Genomic DNA, 22,151 nt, shown 5'->3' with positions numbered 1-22,151 from the left:
ACTTCCCGTCACATAATAATCAAAACACCAAATGTTCTAAACAAAGAAAGAATACTAAAGGCAGTAAGAGAAAAAGGCCAAGTAACATATAAAGGAAGACCTATCAGAATCACAGCAGACTTTTCACCTGAGACTATGAAGGCTAGAAGGTCCTGGGCAGATCTCATGCAGACTCTAAGAGAACACAAATGCCAACCAAAACTACTATATCCAGCAAAACTCTCAATCACCATAGATGGAGAAACTAAGATATTTCATGACAAAACCAAGTTTACCCAATATCTATCCTCAAACCCGGCCCTAAAAAGGATAATAGGAGGACAACACCAATACAAGGAGGGAAACTTCACCCTGGAAAAAGCAAGATAGTAACCTTTCATCAAACCCAAAAGAAGTTAAGCATTCAAATTTAAAAAATAACGTCAAAAATGATAGGAAGTAACAATCACTATTCCTTAATATCTCTTAACATCAATGGACTTAATGCCCCAATAAAAAGACACAGACTAACTGAATGGATACGTAAACAGGACCCTACATTTTGCTGCTTACAGGAAACACACCTCAGGGTCAAAGACAAACACTACCTTAGAGTAAAAGGCCGGAAGACAATTTTACAAGCAAATGGTCTCAGGAAACAAGCTGGAGTAGCCATTTTAATATCAGATAAAATTGACTTTCAACCCAAAGTCATCAAAAGAGACCCTGAAGGACACTTCTTGCTGGTCAAAGGAAAAATACAAAAAGAAGAACTGTCAATCCTGAACATCTATGCCCCAAATGCAAGGGCACCCTCTTTCGTAAAAGAAACTTTATTAAAACTAAAAGCACACATTGCACCTAACACAATAATTGTGGGTGACTTCAACACTGCACTTTCCTCATTGGACCGATCGGGAAAACAGAAACTAAACAGAGACACAATGAAACTAATTGAAGCTTTGGACCAATTAGATTTAACAGATATATATAGAACATTCTATCCTAAAACAAAAGAATATACCTTTTTCTCAGCACCTCATGGTACCTTCTCCAAAATCGACCATATAATTGGTCACAAGACAGACCTCACCAAATATAAGAAGATCGAACTAATCCCATGCCTCCTATCTGATCACTATGGAGTAAAAGTGGTCTTCAATAGCAACAGAAACAACAGAAAGCCCACATACACGTGGAAACTGAACAATACTCTACTCAATGATACCTTGGTCAAGGAAGAAATAAAGAAAGAAATTAAAGACTTTTTAGAACACAATGAAAATGAAAACACAACATACCCAAATCTATGGGACACAATGAAAGCAGTGCTAAGAGGAAAACTCATAGCCCTGAGTGCCTCCAAAAAGAAAATGGAGAGAGCATACATTACCAGCTTAATGACACACCTGAAAGCCCTAGAACAAAAAGAAGCTATTTCGCCCAGGAGGAGTAGAAGGCAGGAAATCATCAAACTCAGGGCCGAAATCAATCAAGTAGAAACAAAGAGAACCATACAAAAAATCAACAATACCAGGAGCTGGTTCTTTGAGAAAATCAACAAGATAGATAAACCCTTAGCCAGACTGACCAAAGGGCACAGAGAAAGTATCCAAATTAACAAACTTAGAAATGAAAAGGGAGATATAACAACGGAAACTGAGGAAATCCAAAAAATCATCAGATCCTACTAAAAGAACCTATACTCAACACAACTGGAGAATCTGGAGGAAATGGACAATTTCCTTGACAGATACCAAATACCAAAATTAAATCAGGACCAACTAGACCATCTAAACAGTCCCATAATGCCTAAAGAAATAGAAGGAGTCATAGAAAGTCTTCCAACCAAAAAAGCACAGGACCAGATGGCTTCAGTGCAGAATTCTACCAGACCTTCAAAGAAGAGTTAACACCAATACTCTTCAAATTATTCCACAAAATAGAAACAGAAGGAACACTACCCAATTCCTTCTACGAAGCCACAATTACGCTGATACCAAAGCCACACAAAGATCCAACAAAGAAAGAGAACTTCAGACCAATTTCCCTTATGAACATCAATGCAAAAATACTCAATAAAATTCTTGCCAACCGAATCCAAGAACACATCAAAACGATCATCCACCATGATCAAGTAGGCTTTATCCCGGGAATGCAGGGTTGGTTCAATATACGGAAATCCATCAATACAATCCACTACATAAACAAACTCAAAGAACAAAACCACATGGTCATTTCATTGGATGCTGAAAAAGCATTTGACAAAATTCAGCATCCCTTCATGCTTAAAGTCTTGGAGAGAACAGGAATTCAAGGCCCATACCTAAACATAGTAAAAGCAATATACAGCAAACCGGTAGCCAGCATCAAACTAAATGGAGAGAAACTTGAAGCAAACCCACTGAAATCAGGGACCAGACAAGGCTGCCCCCTTTCTCCCAACTCAAGCAAATCAGTGGCCTTCCTATACTCAAAGGATAAGCAGGCTGAGAAAGAAATTAGGGAAATGACCCCCTTCACAATAGCCCAAAACAGTATAAAGTATCTTGGGGTGACTCTTACCAAACATGTGAAAGATCTGTATGACAAGAACTTCAAGACTCTGAAGAAGGAAATGGAAGAAGACCTCAAAAAATGGGAAAACCTCCCATGCTCATGGATCGGTAGAATCAATATAGTTAAAATGGCCATTTTGCCTAAAGCACTATACAGATTCAATGCAATACCCATCAAAATCCCAACTCAATTCTTCACAGAGTTAGAAAGAGCAATTATCAAATTCATCTGGAACAACAAAAAACCCAGGATAGCTAAAACTATTCTCAGCAACAAAAGGAAATCTGGGGGAATCAGTATCCCTGACCTCAAGCAATACTACAGAGCAATAGTGTTAAAAACTGCATGGTATTGGTACAGTGACAGGCAGGAGGATCAATGGAACAGGATTGAAGATCCAGAAATGAACCCACACACCTATGGCCACTTGATCCTCGACAAAGAGGCTGAAAACATCCAATGGAAAAAAGATAGCCTTTTCAACAAATGGTGCTGGTTCAACTGGAGGTCAGCATGCAGAAGAATGCGAATTGATCCATCCTTGTCTCCTTGTACTAAGCTCAAATCCAAATGGATCAAGGACCTCCACATAAAGCCAGACACTCTGAAGCTAATAGAAAAGAAACTGGGGAAGACCCTTGAGGACATCGGTATAGGGAGAAAGTTTCTGAACAGAACACCAATAGCATATGCTCTAAGAGCAAGAATTGACAAATGGGACCTCATAAAATTACAAAGTTTCTGTAAGGCAAAGGACACCATCAAGAGGACAAGTCGGCAACCAACAAATTGGGAAAAGATCTTCACCAATCCTACATCAGATAGAGGGCTAATATCCAATATATATAAAGAACTCAAGAAGTTAGACTCCAGAAAACCAAACAACCCTATTAAAAAATGGGGTACAGAGTTAAACAAAGAATTCTCACCTGAAGAACTTCGGATGGCGGAGAAGCATCTTAAAAAATGCTCAACTTCATTAGTCATTAGGGAAATGCAAATCAAAACAACCCTAAGATTTCATCTTACACCAGTCAGAATGGTTAAGATTAAAAATTCAGGAGACAGCAGGTGTTGGAGAGGGTGTGGAGAAAGAGGAACACTCCTCCACTGCTGGTGGGGTTGCAAATTGGTACAACCACTCTGGAAATCAGTCTGGCGGTTCCTCCGAAAACTGGGCACCTTACTTCCAGAAGATCCTGCTATACCACTCCTGGGCATATACCCAGAAGACTCCCCACCATGTAATAAGGATACATGTTCTACTATGTTCATAGCAGCCCTATTTGTAATTGCCAGATGCTGGAAAGAACCCAGGTATCCCTCAACAGAAGAGTGGATGCAAAAAATGTGGTATATCTACACAATGGAGTACTATTCAGCCATTAGAAACAATGAATTCATGAAATTCTTAGGCAAATGGATGGAGCTAGAGAATATCATATTAAGTGAGGTAACCGAGACTCAAAAGGTGAATCATGGTATGCACTCACTAATAAGTGGATATTAACCTAGAAAACTGGAATACCCAAAACATAATCCACACATCAAATGAGGTACAAGAAGAAAGGAGGAGTGGCCCCTGGTTCTGGAAAGACTCAGTGAAACAGTATTCAGCAAAACCAGAACGGGGAAGTGGGAAGGGGTGGGTGGGAGGACAGGGGAAGAGAAGGGGGCTTGCGGGACTTTCGGGGAGTGGGGGGGCTAGAAAAGGGGAAATCATTTGAAATGTAAATAAATTATATCGAATAAAAAAAAAAAAGAATGAGCGTGCCCTTGTATTTGGGGCATAGATGTTCAGAATTGAGACTTCTTTCAGGTAGATTTTTCCTTTGATTAATATAACATATCCTTCTGTGTCTTTTTTGATGTCTTTTGGTTGGAAATCTATTTTATTGGATATTAGAATGGCTACTCCAGCTTGTTTCCTGGGACCATTTGCTTGGAAAACTGTTTTCCAGCCTTTTACTCTGAGGTAGTATTTGTCTCTGACACTGAGATGCGATGCATTTTCTGTATGCAGCAAATGTTGGGTCCTGTTTACGAATCCAGTCTCTTAGTCTATGTCTTTTTATGCGGGAATTGAGTCCATTGATGTTAAGAGATATTAAGGAAAAGTGATTGTTGCTTCCTACTCTTTTTGATGTAATTTTTATGTTTGTGTAGTTCTCTTCTTTTGGATTTGTTGAAAGAAGATTACTTTCTTGCTTTTTCTAGTGTGTAGTTTCCCTCTTTTTGTTGGTGTTTTCCATTCATTATCCTTTGAAGGGCTGGATTTGTGGAAAGATACTGTGTAAATTTGTTTTTGTCATGATATACCTAGGTTTCTCTATCTATGGTAATTGAGAGATTTGCTGGATATAGCAGTCTGGGTTGGCATTTGTGTTCCCTTAGGGACTGTATGACATCTGACCAGGCTCTTCTGGCTTTCATAGTCTCTGGTGAGAAGTTCAGTGTAATTCTCATAGGTCCACCTTTTTATGTTACTTGACCTTTTTCCCTTACTGCTTTTAATATTCTTTCTTTGTTTAGTATATTTGGTGTTTTACTTGTTATGTGATGGGACGAATTTCTTTTCTGGTCAAATCTATTTGGAGTTCTTTAGGCTTCTATGTTCATGGGCATCTCTTTCTTTAGGTTAGGGAAGTTTTCTTCTATAATTTTGTTGAAGACATTTACTGGCCCTTTAAGTTGGAAATCTTCACTCTCTTCTATACCTATAATCCTTATGTTTGGTCTTCTCATTTTTTCCTGGATTTCCTGGGTGTTTTGGGTCAGGAGCTTTTTGCATTTTTCATTTTCTTTGACTGTTGTATCAATGCTTTCTATGGTATCTTCTGCATCTGAGATTCTCTCTTCTATGTCTTGTATTATGTTGTTGATGCTTGGATCCATGACTCCTGACTTCTTTCCTAGGTTTTCTATGTCCCAAGTTGTTTCCCTTTGTAATTTCTTTATTGTTTCTACCTCCATATTTACATCATGGATGGTTTTTTCAATTCCTTCACCTGTTTTGTTGTGTTTTCCCTTAATTCTTCAAGGGCTTCTCCCTGTTTATTTGTGTTCTGTATTTCTCTAAGGGAGTTATTTATGTCCTTCTTGAAGCCCTCCATCAGCATCATGAGTTGTGATTTTAAATCCAAATCTTGCTTTTCTAGTGTGATGGGGCTATCCAGGACTTGCTGTTCTTGGAGAATTGGGTTTGGATGATGCCATATCGCCTTGATTTCTGTTAGTAACATTCCTAAGTTTGCCTTTTGCCATTTGGTTATATCTGTTGTTAGTTGGTCCTGCTGTCACTGGCTGGTTCTTGTCCCTCCTGTGTGCCTGCAAGCCTATCTCAGCACCCCTGGGTGACCAGCTTTCCCCTGGCACAGACTGCTATGAGGCTACCCAACCTAGGTGCAGGTCGGGCCCTGGCAGATCAAATCCCAAGTAATCTTACATTCAGGTGTTCTCTGCATTCCTGGCTGCAACACCCTGCTCAGTTGCAGGAGAGAAGATGTTGGCCTCACTTCTAATTGCGGGACTCAATGCAGAGCAGATATCCCCTAGCAAACTATGTGCACAGATGGCTGTGGTGGCACTGTCCAGCTCCTGGGTGTAGGTGGGACCCTGGTGGGTGGGCCATGTCCCAAGTGCTCTTCTACCCGGGTGAGCCCTGTTTACCTGTCTGTACCTCTAAAATTCACAGGAGGTAAAATGGTGGTGTCTCACTTCTAAATGCAGGACTCCCTCTAACCACCTCCCAGCAGGGCAGATGACCCCTGGCAGGTTAGGTGCTCAGCTGGCTGTGGTGCTGCTGAGCTCCTAGGTGCGGGTGGAGCCCTGGAGGGGCATGTCCCAAGTGATCTTCAACTCCAAGATAGTATATATTAACAATATTTTTTATATCTGGTCTTAGTTTCTCTCCTATTGTTGTGAAGAGACCTCCATAACCAAGTCAACCTTTAAAAGAAAGCATTTAACTGGGGGCTTGCTTACAGTTTCAGAGGGTTAGTCTTTCATCATTATAAGAGGAAGCAGTCAGGCATGGTGTTGGGGAAGTTGCTAACAGCTTTACATCTTGATCTGCAGACAGCAGGTGGGGTTGGGGCAAGAGAGACAGAGAATGAGAAAGACAGAGACAGAGAGACAGAGACTGAGATGGAGACAGAGACAGAGAGACAGACTGAGAAAGACAGACACAGAGATATTAGGACTGGAAACAATAGAAGATTTCCTCCGACAAGGCCACACCTCCTAATCTTTCCCAAACATATTACATAACTGGAAACCACACATTTAATTATATAAGCCTATGGAGACTATGGAGGGGGGGCTATTTTCATTCAAACTACCACACATGCCTTTGCAAAATTTATTTTTCTTTCTGCCTTTTTAAAATCTTACCAACATATTTAATTGTGTTTTTTTGCTAATAAATAAGGAAGTATTATTTTGTTCCTTAATCATTCTTCTTGTCTTTGACATGGCACAGGGACAGAGTAACCATGACCTAGATAGCATGAGGAAAAGACACAGTTCTTATGTAACTGATAAGTCTGAGCACAGTAAAATAGAGAAAATGAATTTGAAAGGGCATGAAAGGTTAAGAGCAAATAAACTGTCTAGTTAATTGACCTAAGTTTATTATGGGTAATCCTTGAAGAAAAAGACACTAGCTGTTTTGTTTTGTTTTGTTTTGTATTGTTTTCTTTCTTTCTTATAAGTTGTTTGAAAGCAAGCAATTTCCTGCATTTGGTACATGTTGCTCTAGTTTCTTTCTGTCTAGTGTCCTATTATCTCACTTATTTCTGTGTATCATTTTGCTATTAAGAAGACTGCTAAATAAAAACTACACTGCGTTTAAAAAAGAGAGAGATAGCATCATCTGTTGGAGATGCTTCTTCTTTTCCATTGAATGGTTTTGACTCCTTTGTCAAAATTCTATAGGTGTGAGGACTTACTTCTGGTTCTTCTATTCAACTCCATTGATCAACCTAGCTGTTTTTATGTCAGTACCATGTGGTTTTTTATTACCATTGCTCTGTAGTACAGCTTGAGATAAAGAATGGTATACCCAAAAGTTCTTTTATTGTACAGGACTGTTTTTAGCTATCCTGGGTATTGGTTTTTCCATATGAAGTTCCAGTATTATTCTTTCAAGGTCTGTAAAAAAATTGTTTTGGAATTTTGATGGGAATTGCATTGAATCTGTAGATTGCTTTGGTAAGATAGCTGTTGTGGATTGATGTTTGTTTGTTTGTTCTACTCCCTGAGGAGGGGTGCCCATACTCAGGTCAGGCCAGATGAAATCTTAATTAGTCAGATAAGTCTAGAACCTGTGATTGGGCAGTGTAAAAAGAAAGCAGAGCTGAAAGTTTTAGAGAGGGAAAAGAGAAGATATGGAGGATGGGAGAGGATGGAAGCAGAAGAAGATGGAACTGACTCATGTGGTCTGGAGAAGCCACAAGTAACTAGCTATTTAATAGATGGGCAATAGAGTAATGTAGGGTACATTGCCAAATCTAGGTGTGCAATTTGCATTTCTATCAATTGAGTTTTGTGTTCTATGCGCAGATATTTTGGGATTGGAGACTTACCATTATAAATCAGGCTGGTATAATACAAGTCTCTAGTGTTTTCATTTTATGGAGCTAAGGGGATCTGAGATGGTAGTGGGCTTTCTGCAGGCTAGCCACAGGGAGCAGATGGTCTGGGAAGTGCAAGCTTGGCTTGGCAGCTACTGTCTGCAGGAACCATGCAGGTTGGTGAGACCACCATTGCTGGTGATTAGTATAGCTTGTTTGTTTTTAAAACTACACATACCCCACAGACGGCCATTTTTACTTTATTAACCTTACTCATCCAGGAGCATGGGATATCTATCTTTCCATCTTCTGATAGCTTTGGGGTGGGTGGAGGGAGGAAACTGGGTGGCAGTGGAGACTAAGTGGAATGGGAACAGGATGGAACATATGAGGGCAGGAGTGAGAAAGAGAGTACTGGGAGAGTCACCTGGATGGGAAGTGCATCTCAGGGACTAACTAGAAACCTAGAACAATGGAAACTCCCAGGAATCTATGAGGGTGACCCTAGCTAAGACTCCTATCATTACGGGATATAGAATCTGAACCTGCCATCTCCTGTAACCAGGCAAGACTTCCAATGGAGGAATTGGGACACAAACCCAGTCACAAAACCTTTGACAATTTGTCTTGCCTACAACATGTGCAGGAGTAAAAAAGATGGAGCAGAATTTGAGGGAAGGTTCAACTAATGACTGGCCCATCTTGAAACCCATGCCATGAGAGGGAACCTACCACTGACACCATTAATGATAATACTTGAAGACAAAGGTCTAGTATAACTGTCGTCAGAGAGGCTTCACCCAGAAACTAATGGAAACAGATGCAGAGACTAATAGCCAATCATTAAGTGAAACTTGGGAAATCCTGTGGTAGGCTCATAGAATCTGAACTGCCTCCCAGAGAGCATGCATGGGACAAACATAGGCCCTCTGCACATATGTAACAGTTATGTAGCTGGGTCTTCATGTAGGACTCCTAAATTGGGAGCAAACACTGTCTCTGAGTACATTACCTGCCTTGGAATCCCTTTCCTCTAAACCAGGCTGCCTTGCCTATCTAGTCTCAGCAGAAGAAGATGCACCTAGATTTATTGCAACTTGTTATCCAAGGCTAGTTGATGTTCAGGGGAAGCTTCACTTTTCTGAGGAGAAGGGGAGGAGTAATGGATGGGAAGGGGAGTTGGGAGAGAGGGACTGGGAGAAGAGGGAGGGGAAGCTGCTATCAGATGTAAAGTAAACAAATAGCTTAATAATAATTAATAATTAATAATAACAATGAAACCAAATCCTCATGCTTTAGAATTTCTGGGATGTAACCACTATCAAGTAACTTCTAGAGATTTCTTATTAATTCCATAGTATATAAATTGGAAACATGTGTCTGTGTTTATCCAAAATTATATTCTATAGAAATAAGTAATATTATTTATATAGAATAATCATATTATTTTGGGAAAGCATAGCCATTAGAATGAATTGAAAGCAGATATCATCTATGAGTTAGTAGTTCCTCCAGAAAGAAGCAAGTTGTTCAAAAGTAAATTTAAAATATGGTTCAACTTCTACTCTTATTAGAAAGCTTAGTGCTTAGCTAAAATATGCCTACTAGAAAGCATTTTGTGAATGTGGTAGTATTAACACCATGATTCTTTAAAGGGTACCAGGGAGGGAATCATTTCATGCTTGTCTCTGTATCCTCTGCCATGTAAATGTACATATTGGACTAGAGAGGTGACTCAGTGGTTAAGAGCACTGACTGCTCTTCCAGAGGTCCTGATTCAATTCCTAGCAACCATATGGTGGCTTACAGGCATCTGTAAGTAGATCTGATGTCCTTCACTGGTGTGTTTGAAGTCAGCAACAGTGAAATCAAATAAATCAAATGAATAAATCTTTAAAGAGTATGTAGCAAGAAGGCCTTAATTTTGAATTTTTCACTTTCAGAACTATTAAAAACATTTCTGCTCTTTGTAAGCTACCCAGCCAGTGGTATTCCATGATTGCATTGTCTTAGTTAGAACTTCATTGCTGTGAAGGGATAAAATGACCAAGGCAACTCTAAGAAAAGCAAACACTTAATTGCATCTGGCTTACAGTTACAGAGATTTAGTCCATTATCATCTTGGCAGGAAGCATGGTAGCATGCAGGCAATCATGGTGCTGGATAAGGACATGAGAGTTCTACATCTTGATCTGAAAACAGTCAGGAAATTGTCTTCTGCAGACAGCCAGGAGCAGGTTCTGGATGACTTGCAAGACATGAATATATATACATGTGAATGTATATATATGTATATATATATATATGTATGTATATATGTGTATGTATGTATGTGTATACCCAAAGCCCTGCCTCCACAGTGACACACTTCCTCTAACAATGTTATACCTTCTTCAATAAGGCCACACCTCCTAATAGTACCACTTCCCACAGGCCAACTCAGACATATAGAAACCAAAATTATGAACATTTCAGAGAAATGGGTGAATTTAGAAAAATTTACATGGACAAGCTAATCCAGGCAAAGAAAGTCAAGCCAAATTTTCTCTTTCACGCATGGGTCTTCTTCTGGACTCTTTAGTGTGTTTAATTTGGAGTAACTCCGGAAGACAATTAAAAATAACAAGAGAGTTTGAAATAGATGTTTCATAAGAATCAGTAATATCAATCCTACAAGTAATATATCTAAAGAAAAACTCCAGTGCCAGTTGTGAGGTACCTCAATTGGGGGTGTTTGCCAAGGAGGCTCCAGATCACTATAAAATAATATAAACTATTTGCCTTTCCTCCTAGTTACCCACTATAAGTAATTGGCAAGGATTCATTGCTGAAGATACTACCTCAGGTGCAATATAGAGAAATAAAGCTGGAACAGAACTGGAAGTTTGCTCCATGCTACTAGTTTTCGTAGTATGAGGAAGTGTCATGCGGGCTGCTATGATAATAACAGCAATGGTGTGAACACACTGTGAACTCTATGAACTATGCTACCAACTTGGTAGGCATGATTTGTTCATTACAGTACTGGTGGGCCAGTTTTGGACAAGGCTTTTTTTTTTTTTCTTATTACTGCTCCTATGTACACTTGTTTTTTTTTTCTCTCTTTTTTTATTCGATATATTTTTTATTTACATTTCAAATGATTTCCCCTTTTCTATACCTCCACTCCCCGAAAGTTCCATCAGCCCCCCTTCCCTCCCCCTGTTTTCCCACCCAACCCTTCCCACTTCCCTGTTCTGGTTTTGCCCTATACTGCTTCACTGAGTCTTTCCAGAACCAGGAGCCACTCCTCCTTTCTTCTTGTACCTCATTTGATGTGTGGATTATGTTTTGGGTATTCCAGTTTTCTAGGTTAATATCCACTTATTAGTGAGTGCATACCATGATTCACCTTTTGAGTCTGGGTTACCTCACTTAGTATGATGTTCTCTAGCTCCATCCATTTGCCTAAGAATTTCATGAATTCATTGTTTCTAATGACTGAATAGTACTCCATTGTGTAGATATACCACATTTTTTGCATCCACTCTTCTTTCCAGCTTCTGTCAATTATAAATAGGGCTGCTATGAACATAGTGGAATATATATCCTTATTACATCTGGGGAATCTTCTGGGTATATGCCCAGGAGTGGTATAGCAGGATCTTCTGGAAGTGAGGTGCCCAGTTTTCGGAGGAACCGCCAGACTGATTTCCAGAGTGGTTGTACCAATTTGCAACCCCACCAGCAGTGGAGAAGTGTTCCTCTTTTTCCACATCCTCACCAATACATGCTGTCTCCTGAATTTTTAATCTTAGCCATTCTGACTGGTGTAAGGTGAAATCTCAGTGTTGTTTTGATTTGCATTTCCCTAATGACTAATGAAGTAGAGCATTCTGATAATAAGCAATGAGCTCTAGTTGTGAATGAAATTCAGTAGTTCGTGTGTGGAAACTAACAAATGTTGTTGTAGCAACATCAGATATTCGTTTGTTTTTTAGGGGAGTTCTAAATGGTGTCTTTACAAAAATTTGCTTACTTATTGCTTGAGACATTCATAAGACAAGTTAGTATTAATCTTTGAAGTATCAAGCATATGAAGTACTATGAAAATGATGGTATTCTGTTTCTGAGAGCACGAATTTTTGCTTTAGCTTGTGTTACCATGGCACATATTATTGTATTGCATCAAAAGTATATCGAGGCTAAGAAATGACTGTCAGAAATAAAACTAAAGACTATCCTAACATTGAGTTTTTAAGTTTACTTTCAGACTGTCACCTATCCATCTTCCTGTTGGGCAATCAACATCCAGACACTTACTGACACAATTCAGTCCATTCTGAAGATCATTGAATATGTTTTTAATTTCTCCATATCTGAACTTGTATTTTATCATCAAAGATTGTATTTTGTCCTTTTGCACTTGCGGAATTTTTTTTAAATTGTAGAATAAGTTTTGTTACAGCATAAAAACTGCAACCCAAAGCCATTAATACTTTAATCACCTTGCCATGTTTTTGGATAGTTTACCAGCTCATCTATATTACATAAATACATAAATCTTCAGAGGGAAAAATAAAATCGCTTTTACCATATATGTCTGCAACTTTACTGGTATAAATATGACACGTTGGAGTCATATTTAATGGTGTGGTTCTGCTTGGTTAGGCTGTGTTTGTTCATGCCTTTGCTGTCAGTTCTGCGCTAAGCATTTTTAGTCTCTTTCCAAGGTATTGGTTATAGAGTAAAAGCTGATCAGTTTAAACATTGAAGTGTTTCTCCGAATAAGTGTGTTTCCTCTGTGACATTATGTTGGCCAAAGAAAGTCAAATCCTTAAACTTAGAGCAGGAGTTAGCCATGCTTAGGTTGAATGAAATCCCAGAATTACATGGGAAGTACACAATGAAGAATCAGGCTCATTAATTCAAGAGAAGATCCTGATGGGTTGGAATAACAGTTGTATTAACTTTTTCAGAGTTGCATTTAACATGAAGCATCAAAAATCAACAAATAAAAACAACACAAAATTTTCTTTGAATTGCAAAACTGAGGTACAAAATGATTATATAGTTAGTCCCACCCCTGCCTAGCAGATTGACTTTGCTTAAGTTGGTCAACCGCATTAAGCCTCAGCTTCCTATTAAACCAGTATGATTATATCTGCCTCCCAGAACTGAATTTGTACCTTGAAAGTGAGGCTGCTGTCCTGGATGATAACTATTGTCACTTTCCACCCAACCTAGGATAGAACATAATTTTCATTTGTTACATATTTTCTTTGTGGAATAGATGAAATCATGTCCAAAGCAGAGGAAAAATTATTTTTATGTTTATACAATTATATATTTTTAAGTTTACATTAGAAAATGTGATTTTCAACAGGTCTCCTAAGAATTGTCTAAACTGTAGATCCAGTGTGTCTTTACAAATAACCAGGGCCTGGTCACCATACCTTTCCCTAGAACATATCTTACAAGTTTGTATAATGACTGGTTTTTGTATGTGCCACACCAACCCCAGTAGAATCTGTGTGACAAGTTCCACAGACTGAGGCATTAGACTGCAAAAGAAGGCGGTCTCCTGGAACTGATTGTGGAACCCTCAGCCAAAGAAAACATATTGAGCTGTAGTTCCCATGGCATTTTTTCTGTTTTGATCTTTCATTCCTCTTCTTAGTTACAGGTTCCTGGTAGCCTAGACCATGATCTTAAGCAAGAATAATGGGTACGAAACCAACCCTTGAGATGGGTCACTAACACGACCTTCTCTCTGGAAAACCAAGGCTTTACTTTTCAAGTTGTTTACAAAATTATTATGATAGATAAAAACTTTCCCAGCAATAAAATTTCATATGGCTACATGTGTGTCATCGGAGGTGAGTTTTGGTATATGGTAAAAAGTGGCTTAATTAGAAAGAATTAAAACATTTTAAATTTATGCTTTGAAGATTTATAAAAAAAAAATCAGGCATTAGATGTTAAGTAATAATTAGCCATAGGGGCTGGAAAGTTAGCTCAGTGGTTAAGAGCACTGACCATAAAGATTTACTAACCTGTTTTTGGGAATATGCCACTAGCCTTGGATGTTGCCCTATTGAGCATATTCTTTTAGAATTGTTATATTTTGATAATGACGTTACCTGTTCTGTTTGTGATTCACTGAACATTCAGTTTCAAAGTCATAATGCTTAGATGATTTTTGATTTTTACTATGCCAAATGATTCTTGTTGGCATTCGTGATTGTTTCGCTGGATATGGTTTCTAAAAGTTGTGTCATGTTTGGTTTAATGTATAAAATCCTCTGCTTGCAAACTGCAAAATACACTAAGATTCAAGCTGCTTCTGTGTTAGTCACCGCCGAATCCTTACCCACCTGGACTTCGAGAACCCTCATCCCAGGGACTCCCATACCTGGCTGGAGTGGTCCATGGCACTTATGAGAGAGACAGTTTAGGGCATTTCCAAAGGTGCACACATGGATGGTTTCTAAGTGGGATTTGATTACTTTCTCCACTCTCTAAGTTTTGTACTTGCTTTATATTTTGTGGTTGATGATGCATAGTGTGTGGGGAAAGGTGAAGCTGTTGTAATTATTCAGAGTATTTTTATCTTCTTAATTAAATTTGGTTTTTTAAAACATAACTTACTATTTAGAAAAGTATGGATATATTTTAATATTCCATCTGTATTTTTCACAATAACTTAAAGCAGGTTATTTTTTCATCCTGCATCTTTGCATAATATTTAATATATGCTTAGTATTTGATCTGTTTTGACGATGATGTTTAAAATAATTATAAATTTTTACTTGTAATGGATTTTAATACAACTAAGTACTTTACATGTTTCTGAAATTTTTAGAATTCATTAATTTAATGGTATTCTAAGATTATAAGCAAAATTAAAATAAGAATGCAACCTTTAGAATCATTGTATATTGGTTTAAAGAAAAATCTCATTTTTGTCAAATTCATCAGATTTCAATTGCGAAGGAAAAGTCATTGATTTTAGTCACATTTGGGGCAGAGAGAAATTGAATATTGTATTCAATTGTCTAGCGAATTAATTTCAACTAGCAATCCCATTTAAGTTCCTTTTATATGTGTATATATAGGCAAATATTAGTTATACATATATGTGTATGTGTACATATGCATGTACATGTATGTGTTTATGCATATGTACTATGCATATGTATATAAAAAGCTTCTACGGTTGTAGGTTTCCATACAGACTTTTCAAACCTCTTTAGTGTTAATTATCTTTTCCATAATCTTTCCTCTACTCTGTGCTTTCTTTCTCCACCCCATTTAACACTTCCTGTTCCATTCTTCTTTCTTCTTTCACGCCATCTGTATTCTACCCTCCTTTCCTTGAAATTCTTCCCATATCTGCTTCCTAGTTTCTTGCTTGCATAGGTGCTCCTATTTAATCACACAGGTTTAAAGAGTTAAAAGTAGCATCTGAATCTGACTCTTCCGTTGGTATTTGCAATGTAAAGCCATTAAAAAGAATCATCTGCATGGAAAACAAAATATAAAATGCTAAATTGCAATAGAATCCTACTTTTCTAGTATTTAAGTAAGTAAAAAATCTTCTTAATAATTAAATTAAGTAGCTAACTTATGAGAAAGAAATATAAATACAGCCCAAGACTACAATATCTTGACTTTTTAATCCACTTGCTCTTAGCCAGAATAACCACAGGACTTAAAAAAGTTGGGGTGCCAGTGCTTTTAAATGAGAGGGAACTTGATCATCAGTGAGTGTTATGGTCCTCTCATACTTTCATTTAGTTTCCTGGTTCTGCGTTCTGCTCTGTAAGTGAAGTCACTTCATGTAGTTCTTTGGAGGCTGTGTCACATATGCACTGGCAACTCACTTTCATAAGGAATCCCATCATGTATCTGGTAGCATAAACATTGGGACTGGTCATCTGCAAAGAGGCACTGGCACTTCCATAACTATCATTATCTGTGGCTAAAATTGTTCAGGTCATTCTTCAGCCCTGTTCTACAGCAGAGGTAAATGTAAGACAGTTTGTGGACTTGCTGCCTGTTGCTTGCTTCTGACTCATTCTTTGCTTTCTTTCTCACTACAACTACTTTCCAATCAGCTAAACATGTTTGCTTGCTCCAATGTGTTTTTCAGCAAAGAAAAATGCAAGGTTGATAATAATGATTATATCAAGATATCCCTACAAGAACCATAATATATTAGGAACCTATCAATAAGTCGCAAGATACTCACATAGAGTAACAAAAATGGATTCGTAATTTATGCCTTCCTGGTTTATTTTGACAAATAGCCAGTATGAAAAGAAAGGTGTTGATTTGGCTTGAAACAATTGTTCTAAAGATGTTATTATTGATCATATCTAATACAAAATGGCAGTTTCCAGATGCCCAAAGCTAAATGTTCCATATCTTCTTATCTTGATCGGTTGAGTTGAATGGGTAAGTCTAGGTGGGGTAATGGGCTATTTTCACTGATCAGTTTTAAAAGTTCATATCTCTGTGCATCTCTGTGCATCCCTACACAGATTCCAACCTGTTTTTCTCTCACTTGTGTTCCATGTGATTGTTTCCAAATATTTATGTAGTAACCATACTACCGTAAATATTTATTTAATTAATAAGTTATAAATGCAGATATTATAGGTCAAGTGAGATTTTATGATGTACTCACATCAGTTTTTAACAGGTTTTTATTCTTTTTTTTTTTTTTTTGATATAGGGTTTCTCTGTGTAGCCCTGGCTATCCTGGAACTCACTCTGTAGACCAGGCTGGCCTCAAACTCAGAAATCCGCCTTCTTCTGCCTCCCAAGTGCTGTGATTAAAGGTGTGCACCACTGCCCGGCTAGGTTTTTAATTCTTATATGATAATTAGTTCCAATAACTGGAAATAAATAGTAGAAAACTACCATGAATGCTCCTTGTTTTTAATTATGAATTGTCTGTTTTCTTATACTCCTAAACACCTTCTGCACATTTCAGACATTTAACTCCCTCCCTGTAACTGTATTCAGTGTAGACTGATTTTTCAAAAATGTTGTTGAATAAAACAAATGGCATATTTATAATACTCATTGGTAATTTTTCTCAGTATCCATTCTTATTTAATTCTTTTTAAACAAGTAAATTTAGAAACTTTGTTTAGAAATTTTTCCCCATGTAATTTCAGGCAGATTTTGCTGTTCTAGGTACAGACCATATTTCCAACTTCCTTTAAAGCTCATGCTAAGCATATGATCAAGGGTGAGGAGGTGGGATATGATGGGATATGATCAGCGTCATTTAAATCAAGTCTTCTCAGTGGAAATTTTTCTGTTATCCATGTCCTCTCCTCCTTGCCTTTTTAGGTCTACTATGATCTTATAATGGTGATATGTGACAAATACATGACTAATCAGAGAAGGTCATCACTGTAGGAGAATTTAAAAGTCACAGACCAGAATGATTCTGGATTCTTGGTAGACCTGCTTGGGATTACTTATCAGTTATGAACAATTACATGTGAAAGAAAAAGTTGCTTATCTTGCTGATATCACTCTTTGAGGGACCCTTTTATAACAGTTTAATATAGCTTTAATACAATATTTAAAGCTTCTGATATATACATTTTACATTCACTTACAATATATTATATATAGCATATTCAATATATATCATATATATGATATATATTACACACATATACATATATACATATATATCATATATACATTATAGATATATCATATATAGCATATGTAAAATATATGCAAATATCCATATAATGCATATGCATATAATGTATATATGTATATAATGCATATCTCAAACTAGAAAGGCATATCCAGACATGATCAAATATGTGCTGTAGGGCTCCTGCTCTGGGATATTAACTCTTTAGGGGAGTAAGAAATGCACACACACACACACACACACACACACAGAAACACATGTCTTTCTAGTTTGAGGACATGAGCCATAATAGTCAATAACTCAATATTTTGATATTAACTTTATTTGTAAGAAGTATCCACAAGGACATATAGCAGGAGAGACTTTGCCATGATAATAACTGGATAACACAACCCCCAAATGCTATGTCATCAAGTTATAAATCAGAATGGTGGTGAAATCAATCTTTCCATACATTGCTGAATTAGTTTGTAACAAATCAAATAATGTGAGCATTCACATATGCCATTTGGGGTTTTTCCATATCTTAAAGAAGAGGTTAGATCTCATTGGTATACTAAGCCAATGGAAGAAAAAAAAACCAAAACAAGATATTTGTGCTGGTAGGACAGGAATACTGTGGTATTTGGGTACAGATTTAAGAAACATAAATTCAGTTCAGATTGGATTATAAAACTGAATATGTAAAGATTTTCATTTGCAACATTACCTAGGGAAACAAAAATGACAGGTTCTCACTCTATTATCAGATCCAGTAGAAAGCCTATATCTGCCTTCTAGAGAAGGCGAGAGTGGCATAAGTAACAGGATGGTGAATTAGATGAGCCAGTTATAGCCACACTATCAGATCATAAAATATATGCAGAGAACCAAGCATGAGCTTAGACTTGCTTCATGTCATGGGTATAACAGAGTTCTGAGGGGGAGGCTTTTTACTCACTTTGAAGTAGTCAATGGTGAAGATAGACAAAGCAATGCCAGTGTAGGCTGGGGCAATGCCAATGACTGTTTTAGTCATTCAGTTATTACTAAAGTGCTTCCAGATGGTAAGGTGAAGGTGTAATGGTAATCATTAAATCAAAGTTTAGACTTACTATGCTTGAGAAGCAACAAAAAATATTAAAAAGTAAAAAACCAAAGTCTTTAACATCTTTAATATGTAAGCCCCTAGCTTGCAGGCTTTACCCTAACAGCCCACTTCCCTGTCATCCCCCCCTCCATATATTGAAGACTGTTTTATTTTTATCTGTTCACTTTATATCACGCTCAGTGCCCCTTCTCCCTGTTACCTGTCCCATAATCCTTAAACCTTCTCATGAGAGGGTGGAGGTCTCCCTGGATCTCCCCCAACCCTGGTACATCAAGTCTGTGGAGCTAAGCTCATCCTCTTCCACTGAGGCCAAACAAGGCAGCCCAGCTAGAAGAACACATCCCATAGACAGGCAACAGCTTTTGGAATATTCCCCACTCCAGTTGTTTGAAACCCACATGAAGACCAAGCTGCACATCTGCTATATATGTGGGGAGCCTAGGTCCAGCCTGTGTATGGTTTTTGGTTGGTGGTTCAGTCTCTGAGAGCCCCAAGAATGCAAGATAGTTGGCTCTGTTGGTCTTCCTATGGAGTTCCTCTTCCCTTCATGTCCTAAATTCTTCCTTTTATTTTTCCATAGAAGTCTCTTAGCTTCATCCACTGTTTGGCTGTAGGTGTCTGCATCTGTGTGAGACAGTTGGTTCACATTGGACTTAGTCCCTCAAATACAACAGTGGCTCTTTACCACATACTTCATGGTTTTGCCTGTTTTCTGAATCTTATGTGTGTAAAGGTGTGTGTGTGTGTGAGTGTGTGCAGTGTGTGTGTGTGTGTGTGTGTGTGTGTATGTGTGCCAGTCTGTTGGAGTACATTTAGTTTGCTTTGTAGTTTTTATAGACTACATAGCCCGGGCTACTGATTTTCTGCCTTAGCCTCTCTGGCTGTCCCTTGAAAGGCTGTGCCAGAGCTTGGCATATACAGATGCTGATGAATGCAGCATGTTGGACTAAGCATGGGGGTCCCAATGGAGGAGTTAGGGGCAGGACAGAAAGAGCTGAAGGGGTTAGCAACCCCACAGGAAGAACAACAATATCATTCGATCAGACTCCTCAAAGCTCCCAGGGACTAAACCACCAAGCAAAAAGTACACATGGAGGGACCCATGGGTCCAGCTGCATATGTAGCAGAGGATTACTTTATCTGGCATCAATGGGATGGGAGTCCCTTGGTCCTGTGAAGGCTCTTTGACCCAGAATAAGGGAATGCTAGGGCACTGATGTGGGAGAGGGTAGTTGGGTGGGGGAAGCACCCTCATAGAAGCAAAGAGACAGGGTAGGGGATAGGGAGTTTAACTGGGAAGGGAGATAACATTTGAAATGTAAATAAATAAAATAATAAAAAAAAGATTATAGTCATGTACTACCACGACACTTTGGCTATTATATTTTAAAATGTTAAAAGATTTAAAGGTCAATACTGGTGTGAATGGTGGTGAGTGGGCAGTAGCCATGGGTCACTACTGTTGGAGCCCAGTTCCAGCACCATGAATGGCGTCAATTCTCTCCATGCAGTTTTCAAGTTAGGGTGGCAGAGTCCATAGTGTGATGCTTAGTTCTTGCCTTGCCAGGGCTACTGGCTCTTCTGGATACTTTCAAGTGACACATCCTAAAAGAGAATTAAACTAGGAAGAGTTTGTTATCTAATTCTGGCAACTGAGAAACTTCAGACAGTTTCTTCCTGTAACATGCTGATCTTTATACAATTTCATCCTGACTTCTGAATGTTAGCAAGCAGGTTCCCAGGTGACTTCATGGTTTTTGTTGTGAGTTCTTTGCCTCTCTCTAAGCCAAATTCTTTTCTGTTTGTTTGTTTTGTGTAATTTTGCTATTGTTTTGATTTCCAGTGAAATTATAGCATTCAGAAGAAAGCCTGTGCTTTTATTGATTAGGCTTTATTTGAAAGTAATGCATGCAAGTCTCTTTGACCACCTTAGTACTCACTCAGCCAGGAAGACAAAACTAATCTTGTTTCTCCACCATTTATGGTAGGTAGCCTTTTAAACCTACCATTTAAACCATCCTGTGACTGGTTTTAACATTCTCAAACATATACACAAAACTACACAGATATTCAACTTAAAAGAATTTTTTTTTTGAAACAGGGTCTTATATAGCCCAGGCTAGCTATATACTCACTGTGTTCCTGAGCTAGCCTTGAATTTCTGATCCTCTTGTCTTTACTTTTGATACTCTAGAAATGCAGGCATGAGCCACCATTTGTAGTGAGAAAACAGCTTTATAAGTTTTATATTCTAAGACATATACTCAGAGACTGTTAAATTGAATCTTGGGTGAAAATATAAATTTCATAAAAATGCCAAGAATATTCTAATACTGATATTTATGGATGCTTGGAAATCATTGATTTGGAAGCAATTAGTAAACTGTAACAGATTATATTTCCAATGTGTTAAAGAATATCATAATTAATAATATAATTATTATAATAAAATTAATTATTACTGATCAGAATAATGTAGCACAAGATGTTGATCAAATATTCCATAACATATTTGTACTGTAGAACTGCCACTGTGTTTTTAAAAACAGTCTGCCTGAAGTCTCCAAGGCCTTCTGCTTTTGTAGCTCTGAGATAGGTTCCAGAAAACTCTGTTGCTAAAATTTCACCACAGTCTTTATTCTTATGAAAGTGATGGGAAGACACCAGTGCAGAATCTTATCAAGTTAATGCCCACTTATGAAGTAGGCAGGTGCTGGGGCTTCTTTATAATTTCCTGGGGCTTGAATGTTTCTGATTTGTCTACATCTCATAAATAGCTTCTCAGATATGATTTTTCAATAAGAATATACTCCATTTGAGTTATTAGATTATTATGAGATACATATGGTAGACAATCTGACACACACATATGTTGAAGCAGGCATTTTCATTTTGAAAGTATTTAGGTAAGATAAAACTCAGGTACAATTTCATGTATCATGTCTCTGATAAATGAAATAGCATATACAAAACAATTAGTGTCTGGAATTGCTTTTGAGAACAGTTGCTACTTTTCATAAAAGATAAAACTTACTGTATAGTACATGACTAATCTCTTACCAGCAAGGAGACATGACTGCAGCGTATAAACTTATTACTCTGACACATAGGAAACATTAATTTTGATAAATATAATCATTTTTGCACCTTTTCTGTCAGGGGTCAGGGAACACCATCCATTTACAAAAACAACATCCATATTCATATTTTTAAGAAGGTTTTAATGTATAAGGAGTTGAGTACCATAATAAGCCAATGATGATAAACCCTCACTGTTATC

The sequence above is a fragment of the Apodemus sylvaticus genome, chromosome 9 (genome assembly GCF_947179515.1).
Source record: "Apodemus sylvaticus chromosome 9, mApoSyl1.1, whole genome shotgun sequence".
Lineage (NCBI taxonomy): Eukaryota > Metazoa > Chordata > Mammalia > Rodentia > Muridae > Apodemus > Apodemus sylvaticus.
The sequence above is the reverse complement of the archived record's forward strand: the minus strand, read 5'-3'. Positions refer to the sequence as shown.